Source organism: Rhincodon typus, chromosome 28, assembly GCF_021869965.1.
Source record: "Rhincodon typus isolate 14 chromosome 28, sRhiTyp1.1, whole genome shotgun sequence".
Lineage (NCBI taxonomy): Eukaryota > Metazoa > Chordata > Chondrichthyes > Orectolobiformes > Rhincodontidae > Rhincodon > Rhincodon typus.
The window spans coordinates 14,615,610-14,634,134 of record NC_063359.1 but is presented as its reverse complement, the minus strand read 5'-3'; positions in this window follow the sequence as shown (position 1 = coordinate 14,634,134).

Genomic DNA, 18,525 nt, shown 5'->3' with positions numbered 1-18,525 from the left:
AACACACACACACACGAACACACACACACACGAACACACACACACACACAGATACGCACACAAACGAACACACTCACACACAGGCATACACACAAACGAACACACACACAGGCACACACATAGACAGACACACACAGACAGACACACAAACACACACACACTCACTCTCTCACACACTCTCTCACACACACCCTCTCACACACACACACCCTCTCTCACACACACACACATATTAATGAGAAGAGCACTGAGATCAAAGGTGAAGTGATAAGTCTTTGTTACACTCATAAAAAACAGTTAAGAATTCCTAAAATCTGCAGTTATTCAGGATTCTTCTCAGAGATGTGCAATCCCTTGCCAATGTCTATCTCCTGTGTGATATATGACGAGGCTGCTTAACTATGACATGGTAGTCATGCAACCAGCTCCTACCAACTAAACTAACAGTCAGTCAGTCAGGCGTGTGATAATTGAAAGTGCTAATGCATTCACTAATGCAAAGTTGTATTTACAATTAGGTTACCTGTGCTATCTCAGAGCACTATTTCTTTCTCTCCGACTATGTCTAGGTGTAGTCTTGGGATGAATTGGAGAGAGAGCCTGCTCTGGAGTAAGCACTGCAGGCCTGGAAGGTAAAGATGGATGACAATCCCAGGGCCATTTGTGGCTAGAGTGCTCAGAAATGCTGAGAGTGTCCTGCCCAGTTATAACCTCACTTTCCCCACTGGAACTTTCACAGTGTTGGGGAATAACAGGCAAAGCAGAGATGGACAACCTTAGTAGCTTTGCAGTGTCCTATGAGGAATCTTCTGTGTGACTTGTGTGAGGTTCCTTCTCTGTAGAGTGCAAATTGACTCCCATATTTCATCAAGCTTCAACAGTGAGCAATCCTTGAAGTACATTGGGACATTTTAAAGACTAGAAAAGATGTTACATTAAATGTAAGTTTGTTTCTTTTTCATTTCAACTTGTTTTCCCATCTAATGAAGCTGTTCTTGGGGGGCATAGCCTAATTGCTCATGTATACAGCACATAGCAGAATCTTTCTGAAATAACTGCACAGAGGTCAGTATCCGGTCACCAAGTCACCTTTTATTTATTTTTGCACAGTACACTGGCTGTGACCAGGCAGTTCGGAGTCAGTCCCCTCGACTGAGGAGATTCTAAATCCCCTTTTATTTTGGTCAGCCAGGGCTTCCTGATTGTCCCAGGTTAACAACCTCAATCAGGGATCTCATAGTCAACAAGATCCACCCAGTTCCAATCAATGCACTTCCCCTGAAAATTCAGTGGATCAATGTACTGCTCAGCATGGAATTTAGTTTTTCAGAATGTTCTTTGAACTGTGCCCAGATGATAGAATAGGGATACGGTAGCAAGATAGAGTTACTTTACTGATGGAATAAAAAATAATTTGTTTGCTAGCCTGTTGCAAATTAAAAAGAAGAGAAATGAAATGCTTGTATTTATGCAATACATTTCAAACCAAGAAACATCCCAAAGTAATGACTATAATTTGAAACAAGTTCAATGCAAGCAAATGTAAAAGTTGCACGCTGAGTGGGACTGGGCTGAGAAATCATGCGTTTTAATGATTTAAATAACTGGTCAATGTTAACCATCTAGTCTAACCAATAAAAAGTTGCCACTAGGGTGAGGAACTGGAACGCACTCAGCCATAACCCAGCAAGAGCTGGTACACTCAAGAGGGGAAGGAAGAACAATGAGGCTTAAATTGAATTGTTTTTCTTTAGATGGGAATATGGTATTAGTGTGGGAGAGTTACATCAATGTTAGGATACAGTAGGAATTTCTTCTAAATGATGAATGGGAATGCTATTATATCCAAACTAAAATAGTGATCATGTTTCATATTCCAACAATAACTACTACAAAAGGCATCAAATCACTGGTTCTAGTAAAGTTAAGTGAAAATATCATACCTATATTAAAATTATGAGTTTTTTAATGTTTAGAACTGATTATGAATCAAGATATTTGGTAAATTTTCTCTAGCAAATATATTATGCAGGTCGTTCCTTACTTCCCCAAAAATATGACTTGTCACAAAATTCAAAGCACTTGGTGCTTCATACAAAGTAACGAGTGTGAGGTCAGAGGATTTTTTTTCGTGAATGTGATAAATCAAGTCAATATTGCGCAATACAAAATATGCTTGGCTTTTGAATCATTTACCACTTTGATATTTTTACAATGTAGTAAAAGGATTATAAAACCTGGCAAACATTAAAAATTCCATATAAATTCAACGTGACGCATCCAAGAAAACACAAACAATGATAGTTTCTTAGAAGTTTATGAAAAACAACACAATGTTCCAGTTTTTTTTAAAAATAATGTTGTGATCACAGTAACGAACATCTGCAAGATCATCCCTGGAAACACTTACAAAGCTGATATATAAAAATATTTTCCATTTGATGGGTTTCTTCATTCCGATTTTCATCTCAATGGTGAATTATTCCATTTTGATTGAAATGTTAGCCTATTACAGCTTATCTTTGCTGGAGACATTTCAACATTTGGTTTAAAATTCAATGCTTGACCAGGAGCAGAGTGACAATGAAGGAATAAGTGTCGGCAATCTTTTTTTTAAAAATAAGCAGAGCTAACAGTAATTTCCATTCGAATCAACCTGGAAGCAAAGTTCAATTTTTATTCCCACTGGAAAATGATGGCTTTCATTTTGGGAGCTTAAACTTAATGAAAATTAGCTAAGTATCAAATTTGGTATGTTTCATAGTCAGTTTCTCTCTCCATGAATGCCTGGGAGATTTCTCACTCTATTTTCCAAAATTCACCTCATTAGCTATGCACCATGTTGCTACGGCAATCTGCTCATCACATTTCCCTCTCACCACAGGCAACATACCACTCACTGCTGAAACCTTCTGGAATCCCTGGTGCAGGTGCAATATTTAGAACATACTCATGTGCCTAGTCATAGAGTCGTAGAAATGTGCAGCACAGAAACTTACCCTTTGCTCCAACTCATCCATTACAGAACTGTCCTGAATATGGTTGATAGCAGAAAATTGGCGCCTTGCATTGCCAACAAGAACCTGGAAGGTGGTGCAGCAGACAGCTATCCTCTATCCTCAGGATCAGAGGAGACCACACCACCTGATCTTGTAAGTCTACCCATCCATAGTTGCTCTTGAGCAGATGATGGTAAGCTGCCTTCTTCAAATGCTGCAGTTCATCTCTGTAGATACAAACACAATGCCTGTATGGAGGGAATTCCAGGATTTTTACCCAGCGACAGTGAAGGAACAGCGACATATTTCCAAGTCATGATGGCGAGTGACTTGGAGGGGAATTTGCAGATGGTGGTGTTCCCATGTGTATGCTGCTTTTGTTCTTCTAGATGGAAGTGTTTAGGGTTAGCGTTATGGTTAGAGTTTGGATGATACTTGACAAGGAGCCTTGGTGAATTTCTGCAGTGCTTCTCATAAAATGGCACACACTGCTACTGAGGGCCAATGATGGAGGGAGTGGATGTTTGTGAATGTGGTACCAATCAAGACAGCCGTTTTGTCCTGCATGGTGTCATGCATCTCGAGTGCTATTGGTGCTGCATCCATCCAGGCCAATGTGGATATTCCATCACACCCCTGACGTGTGCCTTGTATATGATAGACAGGCTTTGGAGAGTCTGGAGGTGAGATACTTGCTGCAAGATTCATACCACATGAAGCCACAGTATTTATATGGCTAGATCGGTTCAGTTTCTGGTCAATGGTAACTCCCAGGTTTTGATGGTGAGAGATTCAGTGATGGTGCTAGCATTGAATGAGAAAAGGTGATGGTTAGACTGGACATGCCAATCACCTGGCATTTTTGTAGTGTGAATGTTACTTGCCACTTGTCAGCCCAAATTTGGATATGGCCCAGATCTTGCGGCATTTGAACATGGACTGATTCAGTATCTGAAGAGCTGTGAATGGTGCTGAACATTGTAAAATCAGAAATGAGAATGTTTACTGATAACTGCACAATGGAGGAAGGTAATTGTTGAAAGAATTGAAGATATTTCTCTGAGAACACTACCTTGAGGAACTCTTGTAGAGATGCCCTGGAACAAAGATGACTAACCTCCAAACCACTACAACCATCTTCCTTTGTGCCAGATGTGACTTCAACCAGTGGGCAGTTTTCCACAATTCCTATTGTCTCTAGTTTTGCCAGGGTTCCTTGAAAGTACATGGTCAAATGTGACCTTGATGTCAAGGGCAGTCACTCTCACCTCACCTTTGGACGTCAGCTCATTTGTCCATGTTTAACCAAGACTGTAGTGAGGACAGGTGCTGAGTGTTCTGGGGGACCTCAAACTGAGCATCGATGACCAGCTTATTGCTAATAAACTGCTGTTTGATAGCACTTACAAGGACAACTTCCATCACGTTACTAATGATCATGCCTGGACTGATGGTTGGTAATGGGTCAGGTTGGATTTATCCTGCTTTTTGTGTGCAGGACATGTCTGGATAGTTTTCCACATGGTCAAGGAGATGGCAGTGTTGTCTCTGTACTGAAACAGCATCGGAAATTCTGGAGCACGTCCTTTGTACTATTGCCAGAATTTTGTCAGAGCTCATAGCCTTGCAGTGATTCATTTGGGTAGAGGATTGGGGAATGGGGATTGTATGTAGTGATCAGCAGGTGGGTTCCTTAGCCATATTTGACCTTCGCAAGTCCCCTTGCTTGCACAGCCCTTTGCAGCATCCTGAGGTTTGGAAAGGTCCATCACTTTCTTCTTCAAAATCAAAGGACAATCCACAATGCTTATAATTGGCAGTCTGAACCTTTGTCAATCTAATTCTTATTTAATCTTGATACTTGACCAGTTATATTTGTACACTGCTTCAGTCACTGCAACAGGACAATGCTCATCAATTCTATACTATGGTTTCACATTACTCCAGCAGTCACACACAATGCATTTATTCACAACTCCCAATTCATCCACTTAAATCAACTTAAAGGCAAGGTGGTGACATAATGGGAATGTCATCGGTTTAGTACACTGGAACCCCCAAGTTGCTGTTCTGGGGACATAGGTCTGAATCCTACAGTGGCAGATGGTAAAAAAAATCAATGAAAGAGAAAAACATCTGGAAGAAAGCACTGTTACTTGTCATTAAAACCCATCTAGTTTGCTAATGTCTTTTAGGGAAGGAAATCGGTCATCCTTATCTGAACCTACATGTGACTCCAGACCCACAGCAATGTGGTTGATGTTTTACTGCCTTCTGGACAATTAGGGATGAGCAATAAATGCTGGCCTATCTAGTGACACCTACATCTCATGTGGCGATTTAAGAAAAAGATGTGGTAAATAGCTCTTCGAAATCCAATTGTTATCAATGAAACAGTCAGAAATGCCAAGCATTAACAAATCCTTTTGCACCTGATAAAGAATCTATTTTGATACAGTAGCTATAAAAGTCATGTTCAATGTTTCCTAGGGGATAGTACTCAAATTGCAGCCAAAATCAATTTGTCTTTGCCAAGTTCATCACTAGACAGAAAAATTATACAGATCCCTAACAGAGCACATTGACTCAGAGCAGTTTTCACAGTGCAGAATCTAACTTCACAGCCATTATGATCTTTTTCTATTTTTAAAGCAAAAGAAAGGACAATAAATAGAATTATCAAAAAGCAGAAAAACCACGCACAAGACGCAGATGGGAAAAGTAATAATGTGTTGGCACAATATCTGTTATGCTAACTTATGGTATTGACAGATTTTAGTGAAATAATATGGTAGAGACATGCCCAATACTAAATGGCACCCTGGATTATCACCTGGTAGAATGCCAAAGGTTTGAAGGACAGGAGAAATGATATACCTTAAAGTAAATTTTGTTAACATTGTATTGATGAAAGTTCAGATGAATATGAAAGATATGTTGGGAAAATAACATTTTGCTGATTAGCAAGCAGCAGCTGGAATATGTTAACAGGGAAAATATAAATACAGCAGTTTTTTCCAAGAAGCTGAAATATTTATTTTCAAGATTCACCTGATAATCTATACATTATTACCCAGCAGGGTAATGAACGTCTGCGGAACAACAACGAACCAGCTCGGCGAACCAACCAACCACAACACACGTTGTCCATATCAGACTCAATATTAACTCTGTTTCTCTCTCCACAGAGGTTGCTAGGCCTGTTTGGTTGCTCCAGTTCGTTTGTTGCTTCTGTTTGTTTCATATTTCCAGCATCCACACTATTTTGCTTCAATTTTAAAATATGCACAATCCTCAGGTATTAAGTTAGCATCTTTCACGCTGTAAAATATCCTGCGGCTTTTCAGAGGCAGTTTATTAGGAGCACATAAGGGCAGGTGACTAAAAGTTTTGTTATAGGTGACAATCTCTGGATCACTAATTGAGCCATGTGCAAATTAGCAAAGGGTAAATAAGATTAGAGGGGTAAATACATGGTCAAAGATTGGTGTGTGGGAAATGGGCTACAATTCATGGAGAATTGATAGCAGTACTAATTTCATTTGAACCATAGACAACAAGGTGCAGGGCTGGATGAACACAGCAGGCCAAGCAGCATCATAGGAGCAGAAAGGCTGACGTTTCGGGCCTAGACCCTTCATCAGAAAAGGGGGAGGGGAAGGGGGCTCTGAAATAAATAGGGAGAGAGTGGGAGGTGGATAGAAGATGGATAGAGGAGAGGATAGGTGGAGAGGAAACAAACAGGTCGAAGAGGCGGGGATGGAGCCAGTAAAGGTGAGTGTAGGTGGGGAGTTAGGGAGGGAATAGGTCAGTCCAGGGAGGACGGACAGGTCAAGGGGGCGGGATGAAGTTGGTCGGTAGGAGATGGGGGTGCGGCTTGAGGTGGGAGGAGGGGATAGGTGGGAGGAAGAACAGGTTAGGGAGGTGGGGACGAGCTGGACTGGTTTTGGGATGCGGTAGGGGGAGGGGAGATTTTGAAACTTATGAAATCCACATTGATACCATTGGGCTGCAGGGTTCCCAAGCGGAATATGAGTTGCTGTTCCTGCAACCTTCGGGTGGCATCGTTGTGGCACTGTAGGAGGCCCAGGATGGACATGTCGTCTGAGGAATGGGAGGGGGAGTTGAAATGGTTCGCGACTGGAAGGTGCAGCAACTCATATTCCGCTTGGGAACCCTGCAGCCCAATGGTATCAATGTGGATTTCACAAGCTTCAAAATCTCTCCTCCCCCTACCGCATCCCAAAACCAGTCCAGCTCATCCCCACCTCCTAACCTGTTCTTCCTCCCACCTATCCCCTCCTCCCCCATCTCCTACCGACTAACCTCATCCCGCCCCCTTGACCTGTCCGTCCTCCCTGGACTGACCTATCCCCTCCCTAACTCCCCACCTACACTCACCTTTACTGGCTCCATCCCCACCTCTTCGACCTGTTTGTTTCCTCTCCACCTCCCACTCTCTCCCTATTTATTTCAGAACCACCTTCCCCTCCCCCTTTTCTGATGAAGGGTCTAGGCCCGAAACGTCAGCCTTTCTGCTCCTATGATGCTGCTTGGCCTGCTGTGTTCATCCAGCCCTGCACCTTGTTGTCTCGGATTCTCCAGCATCTGCAGTTCCTACTATTTCTGATTCATTTGAACCATGCTGTGTTGGTGAGTCATGTTGCTCGATTCGCAGGAAGGGCTTTAAATTATTTAGTAGGGGGAAGGGTTTAATTGAAGGGAGATTTTAAAAGAAAACAAAAAGAAACAAACAAGCAGAGGTGCAGGGTATTTAAGAGATGAATGACAATCAAAAAAAAAGTGACAGGGAGGGGTAGAAAATATACACAGAAGAGTGGGGAGCAGAAATTAGAAACAGAATAAGTGTTATGACCCCAGTAGATGTGATTACCGAATAAGTCAGATCCCAGACAGGAACCTGGCTTGATGAAATATAATTTTATTTGTTTTTAAGAGGTCTCTTGCCGAAATAGAAGGACACAAAGTAGCAGATTTTGACTTAACAACAAAACACAAGCTTATTACAAAAGACACAAAAACAGAAGTTGCTGGAAAAGCTCAGCAGGCCTGGCAGCATCTGTGAAAGAAGATGATCAGAATTAACATTTTGGGTCTGGTGATCCTGAAGAAGATTATTTTCTTCACAGATGCTGCCAGACCTGCTGAGCTTTTCCAGCAACTTCTGTTTTTGTTCCTGATTTACAGCATCCGCAGTTCTTTCGGTTCTTATTGCAAAAGAGACGATTTTAAAATAAAATAATCCAAACCATCTACTTACGGGACAAATTCAAAGGAATTAAAATCACAGAGGTATGATCCCAAAAGATTCCTTTATAAATTGAAAAGAAACTAAACAATTTTTTTTATCATGCTAAGACCACCCTGGTACAGTACCCAAATCACCACGCATACAATGCTTACACCAGTCTCCCTGTATGTAACAACTCAGTGAGGCTAAGTATCTGCGCTCTTCAGTTGTTAAACCAGAGCAGAAATCATTTCTTTCTGGAGCTATCATATACTTTAGCTTCTCTGCAATTAGCTTAAACCACTTCCATGTAGCAAATACCATATGTTTTCTGTATGTTTGATCATGGATTAGAATGGGGAAAGAATGGTTTTAAACATCAAAGACTGTTGAAGGATTCCTGTTTACACAGCTCTTTGTATAAGCAGTAGTAGAAGCCTGGTTTACAAAACAGTTGGAGCCAAGCATTGTGTACAAATGGACCGTTGGCTGGCAACAAGGAGCTGATTGGTCTGTGGACTAGTGACAAGTTATCAATGACAAAGGCCTTCTGCCCGCCATCAATTAGGTGATTGGCTCCCAGGTAGCTGAACAGCTTAGGGTGGGTAAATTTATCTTTTGGCAGAAACCATTCAACTTCTGAAGGACAAGGAGTTGTTTTGCTCCACACTAAAAACAAAATCTCAAGCCTGAAGATAATGAGTTTTCCATCCCTCTCAGCAGTTTCTTTAAACAATGGCTCTTAACGAGTCAAGCAGAACTTTATAAGTATGAACCAGTCACTCTGTACCTTCTACAAGCAAGTGAAAATGTCTGGAGAAAGAGAATCAAGGAGCAGCACATTCTGCCAGTCTGAAAGGATCATCCGGTGGACCCTGTGAACATTTAACTACCTTCCCAGTCTTTCCTTCCACCTATAACACCCATGTACCCATGTACCCATATTTTTGTGTGTCTGCATATGTCTGGGGAAAGGTAGTTTATGAGGGAAATAGAGTTTTAACTAGAGTAATGTATCGACAGTTCTTAATTGTTTACTTGTGGCTAGAATCTATTTATCTGGAATAAATAGTGATTCGTATTCAGTGTAGAAACCTGGTCCATGCTTTCTGTCAGCCTAGTTCTAATGGACAGGCATATTGGGGAATTTTGCTTACTTCTTAAAGTTGTTCACTTTGGTGATAACGGTGGAGCAGTGGGGCTAAATTTCCAACGACTACCCAGTGAGGCATAACAGGGTCTTCTATCCCATCTGGAACCAACACTAACTCTTCACCCTAAAGATTTAAATTACTATAACTTCTCCTTTCAGGAGCACTGCTTTATACAGCCATCTGTTCTAGATCTTCACAGGAATAAAAATAGTACCTAAAGTTAAAAGTAAAAGTAGCAATTTCTCAGTTATATGTTTTTTTTATTCATTCACAGGATTAGGGTATTGTTGGCTAGGCCAGCACTTCTTGCCCATCCCTAAATGCCCAGAGGGCAGTTGAGAGTCAACCACATTGCTGTGGGTCTGGACTCACATGTAGGCCAGACCAGGTAAGGATGGCAGTTTCCTTTCCTAAAGGACATTAGTGAACCAGATGGGTTTTTCCTTGACAATCGACAATAGATTCACAGTCATCATTAGATCCTTATTTCCAGACTTTTATTGAATTCAAATTCCACCATCTGCCATGGACAGGATTTGAACCCAGGTCCCCAGAGCGGTATCTGGGTATCTGGGTTAACAGTCCAGTGATAATACCAGTAGGCCATCGCCTCCCACAAGCCTAACAAAATTGATTCCAGAACTCACTAACACACCTTTGAGGCCCCATTATTTGTCATGCTGGGTCACAGATCTCATCTGAAGACCAACAGTTCAGTCCTCATACAATACTGGACTACAAATGACTACGTGGATTTTAAGCTCAAGATTCCAGACTGTGACTTGAACCTGCAGTCTACTTAAGAGATGAGTGTGCTACCAACAGAACCATGACTAACATTCATTTTGACACACCTGACAGCTGTTACATTTCTAAACTGTTTCCTTCCTTCAGCTAGTTTTTCCAAGACCCAAGCAGTTCAGGAGTCATGTTCTGCACAGTATTCTAACATTTCTTTATGTACACATCTCAAATCCCTGAATTTAAATTTAACTGATTTTCAAGCAGCTCTTCTAAGTATCAATCAAACAATATTCACTGGTTTAACCAGGGATCTAGTCCACATTGACAGTATTCTGTAGGCAAAAATAATCCTTCTGACCCAGTCAGAATTTTTTTAATTTGATGCCACATGCTCAATGCTGCCTATTCTCACTTTTGCTGAAATAGCTAATGACATATTAAAGTCACAATTTATTCGGTGTGCGCTAGTTGGACAGTAACTGCTTGTTTATACTTTATGTATAAACTGTGAGCATTTACACCAGAATGAACTAGTTAACAAGAGAAAGTTTATTTGATAACACCTTATTAGCCATCATTTGGTAGAAGCTTAATCGAACACTTACTTATATCAGTTCCAAATCAACGATGTCAAACGCATGATTAGATTGATGAGAACCCCTCAACTTACAAATGCAATATTTAATTTAAAAGGGTAAAGAAACAGACGTTATGCACAACAATAAATAAAAATGGAAGGAGAGCAGATTTCTGTTTAATATGGCTGAAACTTGAAGAGTTAATTAAACAAGTCAATACTCACTGCTAGAGCTGTGCTCTTAAAAAGGTGCTCTGTAGGAATTGACTAATGTGGAGCTAATAATGCTCTATCCATTAACAAACAACAAATCTTGCTCAGAAAGTCACTGATTTCCAGAGATGTCTGCCCCATGAGCTCTGCTATCAGCTGGGAGTACAAGATTCTCGAAGTACCACCATGATTTTTACAGTACTGATTTGTGGATAAACCCGGCAATAATACAGTTACTCTATTTTAACTGAGGCGTTCCCTTCATTAGAATAAAAGGGTAAAGGTTCACTAAAATAACAGGTGGTGATCCTTACTTATTCTTTCCCTTGAACAGGCTAAAGCTTTTATCTCTGTGATTGCTTAAAATAAAAAAAAAGTTTATGCAATGTAACAAATGCTGAGGAACTAAATTGAAATAAATCCCAGCAATTAAATAAATAAAAATATAATGTTTTTCTCTCTCTCTTTACAACCTTCGATCTGTACATCCTTGCTTACTATTATCTGTCTGTACTTCTCGTAAACCAAGTTTTTCACTGTACTCTGGTACACATGACAATAAACCAATCAAGCAATCAATGTGGACATTATACACAATATTTCAGCAACATGTGGAAGCAAAACAAAAGTCTATCACAAGATAGTAAAGACATGTTTTTAATCAGAGATCAAGTCTAATGATTTTGGTAGTATACAGGTATAATCAACAATGGAAGCAAAAATAAAGCATAGGCAATAACAATTTATGCATAATTTTATCATAAACATTCCATTAATATAGGAATAATACATAATAGTAAACAAATAAGACATGGAATTCAATTTAGCAGAAGGCAAAAAGTAGTTACGTCACTGATTGTGGATGTTTTCATTTCATTTTGAACTAAAGCAATTATTTATGATTGTAAAAATCATAGCAGACCTGTACTTTTAGTGATTTGTGTCAACACAAGAATGATAGAGAAATAAAGCCAAATTCATATTCCAAAGTGCTTTACAGGCAATGCAGCCATAACAGTTGTAATGCAGGAAATTTAGAAGCCAATTTGCTTGCTATGTTTGGAATTTTGTTGCATTGTGGTAGTGATCAGATAATATGTTTTAATACCATTAATTGAAAGATAAATATTGATCATAACATCAGGGAAGACTCTTTTATTTCTTCTGGGGTTGTCTTAAGCAAAAGTTAAACAGGTTGGGATTCTATTTATTAGAATTTAGAAGAGTTAGAAACATAGAAGATTCTTACTTGACAGGATAAATGCTGAAAGGATGTTTCACCTCATGGAAGAGTCTAGGACCAGGAGGCTTGAACTCAGAATAAATTTAAAACTGAGGAGAAACCTCATCTGAGAGAAGGTTCAGTATATTTGGAACTCCTTACCCCAGCAAGCTGCGTACATTCAAGGCTGAGAAAAATAGACTCTTGATCAGTAGGGGAATTAGGGGTCACAGGGAGAGGGCAGGAGAGTGAGAGGTCGAATCAGCCATGATCCTACTGAATGATGGAACAGACTCGAAGGGATGAATGGCCTACCCCTGGTCCAATTGCTTTTTGCCTTGTGCATTTCTTTAAAATAGAACTATCATGGGATCTTTTCCATCCATCTGAGAGATATTTAACGTTTTCAACTGAAAGATAGCTTCTTTGACAGTGCTGCGCTGAAGTTTCAGCCTAGATTTGTTTGCCAATGAAACTTGGCGACACCTAATAACATACTGGAGTATTTAGAACTGTTATTGTTAAGTAAGTTGTCTTAAAAAAAGTGGTCTTCCCAGTCTCCCTGATGAATCATGCATTTGGACTCTGTTTGGATTGCACAAGGTGCTGGATTTGGGCCAAGTTATTAATCACAAAACTGTCCACAATATATTTTGGCTAAAATTGTAATTACGTTTCTAAGATTTTCAGAAAATGATTTATTATTGGACTTGACTGAATATCTGTGGAATATCAGATCTGTGAAGAATGCGCTGTGGCAGCTGAAGATTACATTGTCCAACATAAAATAACAAAACAGTTATTGTGGAAATTAGGACAAGGACATGGATTATGATGTGTGAAGGCTTTAGAATGAAAATGTCTTCATACTTCATAATACACAGCTTTTTATTTGGCATAAAAAGTCATAGAATAAAATAAAATGTGAATGTATGTTTTCTTTTTCTTCTCAGGAAGTTCCTTACAATGCTGCCTGTGATAAGTCAAGGGGCATAGAAAAGGTGCTTAAATTAGTCTTGGGTGGTAGAGAATCATAGACAATTATGAATGAGCAAGTTACTTGTAAAATTCATTACATTATATGTCAACATAAAGTAGCGAGGTAAGATAAAATAGATTAAACGTACAGCATGATGGACAAATTGAAAAACATTTCTAAGACAAACTGAAAGAATTTGTTCCAAAATAAATAAATTATTGAATCTTGAAATAACACATTGGTGATATTAATAGGCAAATGCTGAATGAGAGTGTTATCTTCTGGAAGTATTAGTTCACTATTTCTTCACAGGCTATACAGCATAGAAACAGGTCATTCAGCACAATCAGCTCTCCCTGCCCTTATGATCCCCTCAAGTCTCCACGCAGCTTTTTATAACCCCCATTCCTTTCTCCAACTAATGTTCATTGACAGCACAGTGGCTCAGTGGTTAGCCCTGCTGCCTCACAAGCACCAGCAACCCAGATTTGATTCCAGCATTGGTTGATTGCCTGTGTGGAGTTTGTATGTTCTTATGGTGTTTGCTCGGGTTTCTTCTGGGTGCTCCAGTTTCCTTGTGCAGGTCAAATGAATTCACCATGCTAAATTGTCCTGGGATAAGCAGGCTAGGTGGATTGGCCATGGTAGTTGTGGGGTTACAGAGATAGGATGGGGAGGTGTGGTGATGGGCTGCACTTTGGAGGATTGGTATAGACCCAATGGCTTCTTTATGCACTGTAGGGATTCAATAAATGCATCTATATTATTTACAACATCCATCCCCAGTGATAACAAGTTCCACATTATTGTGATTGGGTAAAGAAGCTTCTTCTAAACTCCCTGCTAGATTTTTTGGTGATTCAAGTACTGATTCCCCTTTGGATTCTTCCTCCCATTTACTTCCAGCACATTTGTTTTTATTTCAGCTAAGATTTTATTTCTTAATGGCTCCCTTACCTAACTGTCACAGGCCCAGTCTAGCAGCTATACCCTTCAGGAGTCAATTAGCTCAGTCACCTAGAGGTGTGTAACAATCCACTCAAGCTAGTTTTGGTCATGGGCATTGTAGACCCCATCCAAGTATACCCTGTGTGCTTGCCACCCTTAGTGCTTCCTGGAAGTGATGTTCACCATTGAGGAACATGGATTCATAAACGGTGACGAGTTTTGGGCATGGTGTTGTGGGAAGGATGAGTACTGTTACTGGTTGATAGCTTTCTTGCCCATATTTGACCTGATGCCATAAAACTTCTTGGAGTCCAGAGTCAATGTCAAGATTTCCAGGCAACTCCCTCCAAACTGCATTACCCCTATGCCACATTCCCTGGTGGGTCCGTTTTGCTGTTGGGAAAGGTATACCCAGAGATGATGGCAGTGGTATTTGGTAGTGTCACACTCAGAGAATCATACCTTACAGACAATGTCAGGCTGTTGCTTGCCTCTTCTGAGACAGAACTCGAATTTTGGCACAAACGTTAGATGTTGGTGTAAAGAAACGTTCAGGATCAACAGTGCTGGGCTTGCCATTGCTGTCTCTGGGGCTGGATTGATGCTTTGTGGTCTCTCTGGTTTAATACTTCTTTTTAGCTGTGATAGAACTGAGTGGATTTGAGGCCATTTCAGGGGGCAATTAGAGTCAGTCACATTTCTTTGGGTGTGGAGTCAAATGTAGACCAATTGGACACAAGATCAGTAGATTGCCTTTCCTAAACAAAATTAGCAAACAGACGGGACTTTACAGCAGTTGACAATGGTTTATTAATGATTTATTACTTAATTTTAAATTCCACAATTTGAAGGGATTTGAACTCATTTCCACCAACTATTAACCTGGGCTTCTGGATTCCTAATCCAATGACCATTACCATTAATCCACAACCTCTCCAAACTGAAATTGTTATGAAATCAAACTTATTAATGAGGAGCTAGAACTAGAGATATGTTATTCATTTTTGAGAGATCAGAAGTGTACAAAATAAATTACAGATATGTATTGCAGTAATTTTAAGGGAAAAAAACAGCCTTTTTTAAATTTATTCTCACCTCGCTAGTATAAGTTCCATATTTTCCATTATACTAATGTGCAAACCTTATAGGTTTCCATCACCAAATTAACACAATTCACTAGTTTATGACTGTTTTTGTATTCCAGCAGCTGTAGTACAAGTTTCCAACTAGGAAATAATGCATTTCCATTGCCTGGTGGAAACTCCAGTCAGCTACCCAGAAGCCAATTTTACTAAGAGTTTAAAAAAAGTAAATATTTAGAGAGCAGAGATTGGAGATTCCCTGCTGTTTGAGCACTGAAGTCAGGTGATTTATAATGCATTTGATTTGTATAACATGAAGTGTCAACTGAAGGTTGACATCTTCCAGGGGGCTTTTCCTCCTGGAGTCAACTTGGTTCCAGATATACATTCTGAAAGTCGCTTCACACCGTCACAAGCTTTTGCAGTTAAGTTATAATAGTTTGAAACTAAACTCATCCTATGCATTTGCAGGGCATTGAATCATGAAGTAAGGCACTGTCTTTATATTGTAGTAACAATGTTTTGTTACCTTGAATAAAATGTTTTGAGCAGAACTGGATGCCAGAAATGGAAATTTGTGCACTTACGTGGAATGGATGTTTTTTACTTATAACAAACAATTATCTTTTACTGATTACATTGGAGATTCTTTCGTTTCCTATAATTCTCCTCTGATTGCTTCATAAAGAGAGTTAAATACACAGAAGCAAAAGAATACAGTGTGTGATGAAATGTTATAATATTCAGATTGAAGAAAACTGTGCTGAAAATAATTGTCCAAAATCTTCATTCCAGTATCGTTTACTTTTCCAAGTGGCCAATTCAACCCAGAAATTGGAAATGCAGGGTAATTTGATAGTCAAAAGCCAAGAGACTACTTCTGAACTCTCAGACACTCAGGATATCAAATAATTCCATAACACTTTGATGATTCTGTTCACATCCAATATTTGAATTTCTTTCAAACAGCTTGTCGGCTGTTGCTACGACATAATAGCCACCTTACCGATAAATTCATTTTCTGATTCAGTTAATCCTCAAATAAAGATTGACTCATCACCTATATGCTATCAAATCTTTCAGTGCATTTTCCAAATCCACCATAGTCAACACCCCCCTCATTTGCTCAGTTTCCTTTGCTCAAATTTAGGACCCCTACTTTCAGAACAAACTAATTCACATCCAAGCTGTATGCAACATTTTATCATTTTATGATCACTATTTCCCAAAAGCTCTTTTACAGTAAAATTATTAAAAAGCCTTTTCTCAAGATGTGCCAAAAAAAAAGCCTGATCTTCATTGATTCTTCAACGTACTGTTCTGCAAACTCACACACTCCAGAAATTCATACTCCACAACATTGGCGCTGACTTGTTTAACTCAGTCTTTGTGCAAATTGAATCATCCTTTATTCCTGTATTACATACATCTCTAAATTTCCTGATTTATTTCATGCCCAACATTAGTTTACAGTTCAGTGTTCCAATTAATAACTCTGACCAAAGTTTGGTTTACCTTGCTGTTTCTTAATTCCACCCAAACCGATTCTTCATCTTAATCCTTTGATCTAAGATGCTCTCTTTCCAATTCACTGTTGGAATCTTATATTAGGAATGCCAGCTCAGTTCTTTATCCTTTGTGCCTATCCCTCTGAAATGTGGAATATCCTTGGAAATTCAGTTCTGAATCTCGGTTACCCTGTGACCAATTCCCTATAATGACAATTCAAATCATTAACCTTTTGTCAGATGCTATGTACATTCAGATAGAATTCTTTTAATTCAGCCTTTTAACATGATTCTCCAATTTGATCCCTTTTGTTAATTGTTATGTTGCTTCATCTGTCTGTTGAGGTACCTCACTATGTTTTGGGGACTTTACAACATACAGCAAAAAACAAACAATGACTCCAATATATGAGGCACTAATAAAACCTCTTCAAACAAAAGTACTGATGCACAAATGCTTCAGATGATGCCCTGCAATGCAAACTGGAGCTTACAGCAAAGTACACGCAGCTTTAGGAGCAATGCAAAATAGAACAAAGAGAAGTCATAAAACCTGCAGCACGTGTTAGTGACTTCTGGGTATTCATATAGTCAAGACATTCATAGAATACCTAATGTGTGGAAGCAGGCCATTCAGCCCAGACAGTCCACACCAACCCTCTGAAGAGCATCCCACACAGACCCATCCCTTTACCCTATCCCTGTAACCCTGCATTTGCCATGGCTAATCCACCTAGCCCACACATCCTTGGACACTATGGGCAATTTAGCATGGCCAATCCACCTAACCTGCACATCTTTGGCCCGTGGGAGAAAACTGGAGCACCCAGAAGAAACCCACACTAACACGGTGAGAATGTGCAAATTCCACACAGACAGACTGTCACCCGAGGGTGGAAACAAATGCGTGTCCCTGGCACTGTGAGGTAACAGTGCTAACCACTAAGCCACTGTGCTGCCCAGATATTGTCACGGTTCTTTCTGAAAAACAAAGTGGACAAAATGCGAAACCTTTATAGAGTATGCAAATGCAGTAAGAATTAACGACAAAACAATTCAGCCCATCTTTCATATAGAAACATACAGTCTTAAATGAAATGATGGACACTCTGATTCTGTGCAAATAAGTGCTGTCTATCAGTAATTCTGGCCTGGCTTTTACTCGTGTCCCATTGTGAACTGTGGGTTTAGAGGAAAACTGCCTTGCTTTTATTGGTAGCTAGAAATGAAGGCCAACATAACCATGAAATGATACACCTTTTGTGCATGTGCAGAGCTAAATCGTTGTAGGTTTATTTCGCTACATAGTGGCAGCTGCCTTAACAGACAATATCTGATGATGGGAGGGGAGGGGTTCGGTTGTGTTCAGAGTGCTCAACAGTTAGGGTTGAAGAGCAAAATTAACCTCTTGGAATCCAGAGTAAAGGCCAAACAGAGGGGGACAAAATAAGTTTGGCCTGTGAATGTGCAGATGTGATAATTGTGCAAGAAAGGGTATGAAAGGGACATAAAGTTTCATCCAAGGCAAGAGTCATTGCATCCACCCTTATCCTGAGGTTTGAGCCCCTTATGAGCCAACTGGCAGAGTGGGGCACCAAGCCAAGCAGGGAGGCGATGGTATTGCAAGTACAATAATGGAGTAAATGGCACCGTATATGCACCCAGTGAAGTGGGTACTAACTTCCTGTACCAGGCATACATCAATAAGGACAGTGGCACTGGCTTTCTGCACCAGTGTCGTGGCAAGAGATACTTCATTTATCTGCAGAGTAAGACTACCTGTTCAAAATGAATCACAACGTCCAGTCTGAACAGATAGGATCTGACAAAATCTGTCCTTGCTACTGA